The sequence below is a fragment of the Anser cygnoides genome, chromosome 3, assembly GCF_040182565.1.
Source record: "Anser cygnoides isolate HZ-2024a breed goose chromosome 3, Taihu_goose_T2T_genome, whole genome shotgun sequence".
Lineage (NCBI taxonomy): Eukaryota > Metazoa > Chordata > Aves > Anseriformes > Anatidae > Anser > Anser cygnoides.
Genome location: NC_089875.1, coordinates 93,415,519 through 93,423,729, shown reverse-complemented (window position 1 = coordinate 93,423,729; position 8,211 = coordinate 93,415,519).

Genomic DNA, 8,211 nt, shown 5'->3' with positions numbered 1-8,211 from the left:
TTTCTTTCTTTCTTTCTTTCTTTCTTTCTTTCTTTCTTTCTTTCTTTCTTTCTTTCTTTCTTTCTTTCTTCCTTTCTTCTTTCTTTCTTTCTTTCTTTCTTTCTTTCTTTCTTTCTTTCTTTCTTTCTTTCTTTCTTTCTTTCTTTCTTTCTTTCTTTCTTTCTTTCTTTCTTTCTTTCTTTCTTTCTTTCTTTCTTTCTTTCTTTCTTTCTTTCTTTCTTTCTTTCTTTCTTTCTTTCTTTTTTTTTTCTTTCTCTTTCTCTTTCTCTTTTCTTTCTCTTTCTCTCTTTTTTTTCTTTCTTTCTCTCCTTCTCTCTCTTCTCTTTCTTTCTCTCCTTCTCTCCTTCTCTCTTTCTCTCTTTCTCTCTCTCTCTCTTTCTCTTTCTCTCTTTCTCTCTTTCTCTCTTTCTTTCTAAACCCTAGTCAAAGTCTTCACAATTTCTAAAACTTTAAGCATAAAGACATAACTCATAGGGAACATCCTCTTTTTTTTCTGTTGTATGAAAGCATATTTATATCAGCAATCAAAAACTAGTTTTCAGATTTAAATTTGTTTCAGTATCTCATCTGCCTTTTTCACCTTTATGATGTCTGATACTGTACATAGTAATATACAATTTCATTTTAGATGACAAATCCAAGAAATTTGCCTCCACTTCTAAACAAGTTAACACCCTAAAATAATTGTTGTTTTTTGAAAACTGTATATGAATGGACAAGACAGTTCATGTAATATTTTAATCATTTTTTGAAGTTTGGTATTTCTGGAGGTGGAAGGTGCTGATAAAACATGATTTCAGAAATAGGAGCTAAGGCTTGAGCACCATTTAGGAAAACAAACAAGGATTTTAATTTTCAGCATATACTTTTGTTTAGTTTTAGTGGGTCTTACGTGTAAGCTTGAACACAGTGAAGAATTTGACACTGCATTACAGCTTTGATTTGAAACACATGTAACAATCTAGTAGAATAATAGGAATTTCGTGCCCTTGCACCCCAGTCCTGGGGTGCATCTGGAAGAGTGTTGCCAGCAGGTCAATGGAGGTGATCCTTGGATCCTCCCCCTCTACTCAGCCCTAGTGAAGCCACACTTGGAGTATTGTGTCCAGTCCTGGGCTCCCCAGTACAAGAAGATAGAATTACTGGGGCGAGTTCAAAGGAGGGCTACGAAGATAATTAGAGGACTGGAACATCTGTCATATGAGGACAGGCTGAGAGAACTGGGCCTGTTTAGCCTGGAAAAAAAAGAAGACTGAGGGGAGACCTCAGACTTTGCCCTCTTCAAAGATCTGTTTGAAAGAGTCTTATAGGATAAGGCCATGGAGGGAAGAGGGGCCCAATAAAGCTGGTTAACAGTCAAGGGTCACCTCACCTCAGGAGGCCTACATGGATGAGCAAGGAGCACCTGGCTAAATTAAAACACAAAAATGAGACAGGTGGAAGCAAGGGTGGGTGAGTAACCTGGGAAGACTGCAGACATTGTCCAAGCATCCAGAGAAAATATTAGGAAAGCAGAAGTTCAAATGGAACTGAATCTGGCTGGGAATATCAAAGACAACAAGGGCGTCTATAGGTATATGAGTGCCAAAAAGGAGACTAGGGAACATACGGGCTCACTGCTGAATGAAACACAAGACCTGGTTATTCAGGACAGGAAAAAGGCCAAGGAACAGAATGCATTTTTTGTGTCTTTACCAGCAAGATCCTCAGGGATCACAGGTCCCAGAAACCAAGGGGAAAGACTTGAGCAGAGAAGATATACCCTTCATGGAAAAGGATCAGGTCAGGGAGTACTTAAGCAAACTGGACATAGAGAAGTCCATGGGCCCTGGTGGGATGCACTCCCAAGTGTTGAGTGAGCTGGCAGATGTGATTGTGAGACCACTTTCTATAATCTTTGCCTTATTGTAGCAACTGGGAGAAGTGCCCAAAGACTGGACAAAAGAAAATGTCACTCCTATCTTCAAAAAGAGCCAAAAAAGAGAACCAAAAGAAATAAAGGCCAGTCAACCTCACCTTGATCCCTGGGAAAGTGATGGAACAGCTAATCCTGGAAACCATTTCCAGGCATATGAAAAAGAAGAAAATCATCAGGAGCAGTCAGCATGGATTCATGAAGGAAAAGTCATACCTGACCAACCTGATAAGCTTCTGTGAAGAAATGACCAGCATGATGGATTAACATTGGATATTGTCACTTGGACTTCAGTAAGGCTTTTGACATTGTTGTAAGATAAGCTTCATAGATAAGCCGTTGATGTATGGGTTGGATAAGCAGAAAGTGAAGTGGGCAAAGAAATGGATGAATGGCAGGCCTAGAGGGTAGAGATCAGTGGCAATAACTCTAGTTGAAGGTTAGTAACTATTAATTCACAAGGGTCAATACTGGGTACAGTCCTGTTCAGTTCTTCATTAATGGCCTGGATGATGGAATAGAGTGTATCCTCAGAAAGTTTGCAGATGACACAGAACTGGGTGGAGTGGCTGTTACACTGGAGAGTTGTGCTGTCATCCAGAGGGACCTGAACAGTCTGGAGTATTGGGCTGTCAAGAACCTCATGGCGTTCAACAAGGAAAAATCCTAAGTCCTGCATGTGGGGAGGAACAGTACCAGGCACCGGGACATGCTGGGAGTCACCCAGCTGGAAAGCAGCTCTTCAGACATCCTGGTAGAAACCAAGTTGAAAAATGAAGCAATGTGCCTGTGTAGTCCCAACACCTGCAGCAAAGAGAGGACTAATGGTATTCTTGGCTGCATTAGGCACATTACTGCCAGCAGGTGATTCTTCCCTTCTACTCAGCACTGGTGAGGCCACGCCTGGAGTAGCGTGTCCAGTTCTGGGTTTCTGAGAACAAGAGTCCGATGAAGTGATTAACTCGTTAAATGAAACTTTGTAGTCTGAATCTAATGAGCAGTCATACAAGCTGGCTTTTATAATGTGCAAGGAAAGTGTCTAAACAACCCCACAGAATCACAGAATCACAGAACCATAGGGGTTGGAAGGGACCTCGAAAGATCATTGGGTCCAACAACCCCCCTGCCAAAGCAGGTTGCCCAGGTAGGCATCCAGACGGGCCTTGAATATCTCCAGAGAAGGAGACTCCACAGCCTCCCTGGGCAGCCTGTTCCAGTGCTCCGTCACCCTCACCGTGAAGAAGTTCTTTCGCACGTTGGTGTGGAACTTCCTGTGACCCATTTTGTGGCCATTGCCCCTTGTCCTGTCCCCACAAACCACTGAGAAGAGGTTGGCCAAATCCCTCTGTCTCCCACACTTAAGATATCTGCAAACATTAATAAGATCCTCTCTCAGTCTTCTCTTCTCAAGGCTGAACAGACCCAGGTCTCTCAGCTTTTCCTCATAGGGGAGATGCTCCAGGCCCTTAATAATCTTTGTTGCCCTCTGCTGGACTCTTTCCAGGAGATCCCTGTCTTTTTTGTACTGGGTAGCCCAGAACTGGATACAGTACTCCGTACAGGACACCAAAGTACAACAAACTATACAGCAAAACTATACAACAAACTGTACAGCTATGCCATATGTCTGCAAGACTAATTATCCATGAGCATCTCTAAAAATCATTAAAAAGACTTGTAGTATATATATATATGTATGTATATGTATGGTCCATGAAGATAGACTTGACAGTAAAAGCTATTTTTTCTTTTTCTAAGGGATTGGTAATGGCAGAGCTGAAAAACAAGCAAGCAGAGTCCTTTATATAATGGGATTTACTATTTGATTATGTTCTGATGAAAAATGGAAGGAAGACCTTTCAATTCCCTCCACCCTACTGAATGAAAATTCCATTACAGATAGCAAACCATTCTATGCCTATTCACCTCCAATATCAACACCACTTATTTGATCTTCTTTTTCAAGAAATCCATCAAAATCTACGATGTAGCCTAAAGTACCTGATAGTGTTATTTAAAAGTGTTTTTTAACGAAAAGCAAACACATAATAGTGATATAAGTACTTGGGACCATAATGTCATGTTTTGACAGAAATGCCTGTAAAACTCCAAACAATTTCCATGTTGTAAGATATATATTTAAATAAGAACATGGATATACATGAAACTTTGTACTGTGCTGTTGGTGCTCATTATAACATTGATATCACTGGAATATATGATGGTTTTTGTTCAGTATAATAATATCTAAGGTTAAAAAATCAGAGTTTATAATCACAACTATGTTCTCGTCAGTGGTACCCAGTGCCAAGAAATTTGCATTTGGAGGGCATGGTACAGAAACTAAAAATAAATTAACCTGAAGTAATAGTAGATGGAAAAATATTTGCTAGAGATAAAAAATACTCACTCAATGTTCTGCTGTTGAAATCTAACTAGTGTAAGGACAAATTATAAACTCACTAAAGCTGCTAAATTGTACTAAATTGATAAAACAATAAACTAGACACCAAGCAGACAGTAAAATGAAGAAGGACTGCTCATCAAGTGATGACATACAGCATTACTAATTAAGTATATTTCTGACTTAATATGTTGTTGGTCACCCAGAAGGAATTTGTTGGCTTTGAACACAGTGATTCCATTATGAGATTGACATACACGTGTATGTGCCCCTTTCAGTAGTGACCACTGTCTGCAGAAATATTTCTTCCTTTTACCTTTCAATAGAGACAGAAGGACAGTGGAATGATATTATCAGCATTGCAACACTGTAATATTGTAACACTGATAAACAGGAAAAGGATAACATTATATGCAGATAGTCTGAAACTAAAAAAAAATGTAAAAAATTGACAGAACAAATTGAATTACATAAGAACCTGAATTCTTCAGATATGGAGTCCTGGGCTAGTATTTATATGTAAGGAAGTTGTTGATATTATTAATTTTTGAAGGTGACTCATTAAATTGTGGAAAACTGGGGTGGGGAGAGAGAGGGAGTTAAAACAAAGAAGTGAAATAGTAGCAGAATACACATCAGGAAGAGGTAAGGTTACATAACTCTTTGATAAGAATGCTCTCATAATATATTGCATTTCAATCTTTTAAGAGCTTTTTTTTTTTTTTTAATACTGTAGCATTTGAAATAGCATGGATAAGTTCATCAGAGCACATATCAGGGATGCAGAACATGACTTATGTTTTGAATAACTTATGTGTGCTAGAGGAAGACAAATAATTAGGAGCTTTGAAATTTTTTTTTGTAAAACCTTCAGTTAATAAAATGGTACCAGTTGTACCTGCTGTTTTTAAATTCCAAAATAGAATTAAAGAGGATATAACTAAGTTTATATGGTAAATAAACATCAGACCAGGATGCCTTTATCTGTAGATGTACAAATAGCTCAAACAAACAAACAAAAACAGAAAACAAACCAAAAAAGTTTGAATTACGCTTATTGCAGTCTTACTCTAATGTGAAATATTGTAGTTGTGGAAGTTACATTCCCAGCTCTGATGTGCCCAGAACTACGCATCTCCATTTTTTCTGTTCTGTTCTCTCCCCAACCCCCGCCCCCCCTGCCAACCCCCTCTAATCTATTTATTATATATATATATTTATTTTTTTAGTAAATTCATACCATACATATAAGGTATAAAACAGAAAAAATTACAGAAGGTTACAGTTGTTATGACCTTACTTTAAGCTCCCCTGGGAGTATGCTAAATGAGGAATATTTCCCTACAAAGAACATTATTTTTTCCTCTGAAATTTAAGCAAAGAAGCTTTTTTACTTTTTTTTCTCCTCCTCATATCTTTCACCTTCAGTGTTTCAGTCTACAATTTTTGCTTTCATATTAAAACTATCTGTCTTCCACTGTTTCATTAGGTCCCTGACTTTTGCAACTGTGCTTTGAGAACAGTAGGATATACCTAAAATCAGTCTCATGGAGGTATTTTTGATTCTTCTTTTCAGAGTAATGAGAATGAAATTCTAACATTATGTCTTCATCCATACTTATCCCATTTCCATCCACCAAGATTGTTTCTGTGAAAATCTGGGAATTCTGAAGTGAATGAGATGATCTAAAGTGTTAACAAATCCCTCTGCCTTTGCTAGCCAAGTTCTTGTAGGCAGAAGATTCCTTCTCATGAACAGTAAGAATCCAATGTTAAAGAAATTGCAGTCTTGAAAGATTTATAGACATGCACACAAATGAGACAAGATAAACTAACTTCACAATTAACCTGCAACATGTTGTAGGCTTTGCAGAGGCAAAGCACATTATTTAACTTGCTGTATAAATTTATATGCAAATGTATGACACCGTAGATCTCACAGAAGGCTTCAGATTTTAGACCTATACATTCAAAATAATATGCAGAATGCTTTAATAAGAAAACTGCACTAGTTGGATAGCTATGTTAAAATGAGTTGCTTTTATCAGTAGAAAAAAGTAATAGAATTGAGGAGTTGATTGAAATTTGCAGTGATAACTCAGCAAGATTAATGTGTTCCTTTATATTTTAAAAGAAGAGTCTGTGAAGTATAATAGCTACATTTTTTCAGATTCAGATACACCGATGTGACTGGAAACTGAGGTATGTTTTTTAGTATACTATTATCTAGAACACTGGTCTTCCAGTGTAAAATTGGCCTAACTTGCTGTTTTCTTTCATGGGCTCAAGAACACTGCTGTATTTTATATTAACAGTTCCAATAAGAAGAGAGAGGAGTCTAGAAGAATTCCCCAGTGTATGTAGGGAAAACAAAGGTAATAAATGTTTTTGGGAAGCCTGATCATATGAAAATCCTGAGGTTGTTCCGATGGCAGCATTTAAAAATAGATTGATTATTCAAGACAATTAATTGACAATTAATTGTCTTTTTTTTTTTTTTTTTTCCCATATATGATCTTTTTTCTGCAGTCGGATTCAGTTCAAGATTGATATCCTGATTCAGGTATGTATATGAAAGCTAAGTATCTAAGCTCCATTGTGGTCAAAGGTGATGCAAGCAACAACATCACTGGACCCTGGAGAAATTCCGGTTACATATAGTACACATGTTGGTTGCACCTCTGCTAATAAACATGACTTGCAAGACTTGAGAAATAACTCAAACTCCTGTTCAAAAGATAATTGGCACAGTCTGCCTGTGTAACTACTGCATCATTTTCTAAAACAAAGTTGCCACATCTAAGGTGCCTTTGGAAATAGTACCTACTCTGTGCTTACTGCCCTACTGTGCCTGTGAATTATCCCCCCCTCCCCCAAAAATAAATAAATAAATAAATAAATCTAGTTGCTAAAGGACACACACATAGCTGAAGCTATTCTCACAATCCAGGAGTATAAGTTATGTCTAAATCAACAAATAGTTCAGAACAATGGAAGGCAAGAAATTGGGATAAGGGAAATTACTAAAATAAAACTTTTAAAGATGAGGATCAGTAGTCTTATTATTTGCATTTCTGAGAGGATTTGCAGTGGTTAGAGTCTTATCTAGTACTGTGGCTAGAAATAGCCATTAGCAGTTGAAACATCCTAGCTCTGTTCCTGATGTGAATCTCCTAACGTAATTCCATCCAAAAGGAACCCACTGTGAGCTCCAAGACTATGAAAATATGGAGAAAAAACAAACACAACCAAACCAAACCAAAGCAAACCAAAACAAAGCAAGCAACCAACAAAACAAACAAAAAACTTGAACGTAGAGATAATTGGGAGATTTGTTACTCTCTTTATGCAAACTAATTAACTTTTGGTGCCCACCATTGAAACTATGGCATGTTTTAATTTACTAGTCTATTAGTATCTCTGTGGTTAATCAGTTAAACAGCTTACTGCATGTAGTGGAATGTACTGACCAAAGTCAGACATAGGCTTTGAAAAGTATTGAAGTACTGTATGGTACCTTGTCCAAATTCTTGCTGCTTCAAAACTGTGTGGATTCTCAATAGAAGTCTTCTGCCCTATTTACCTATCCCAGAACTCTAGTACCCATGTGTCCCACTAGAACCTTAGCAATATAGATATATGATAAACACTACTGTTATTTTATTTTTGAATTTTCAAGGAAATTAAGAATCCATTCTCTGAATTATAGGTGGTTGATTTATATTAGGAGCTTGAATATCACGACAGGAATGTCAACATAAATTTAATGTTTAAATTCAGGTTTCTGAGTCTCAAACTGAATCACACCCCCTGCAACTGTTTGAAACCCTAACAGTGCACAGTTAGAGAAAAACTAAAGATCATATTAATATATATATATATTTATATGGAA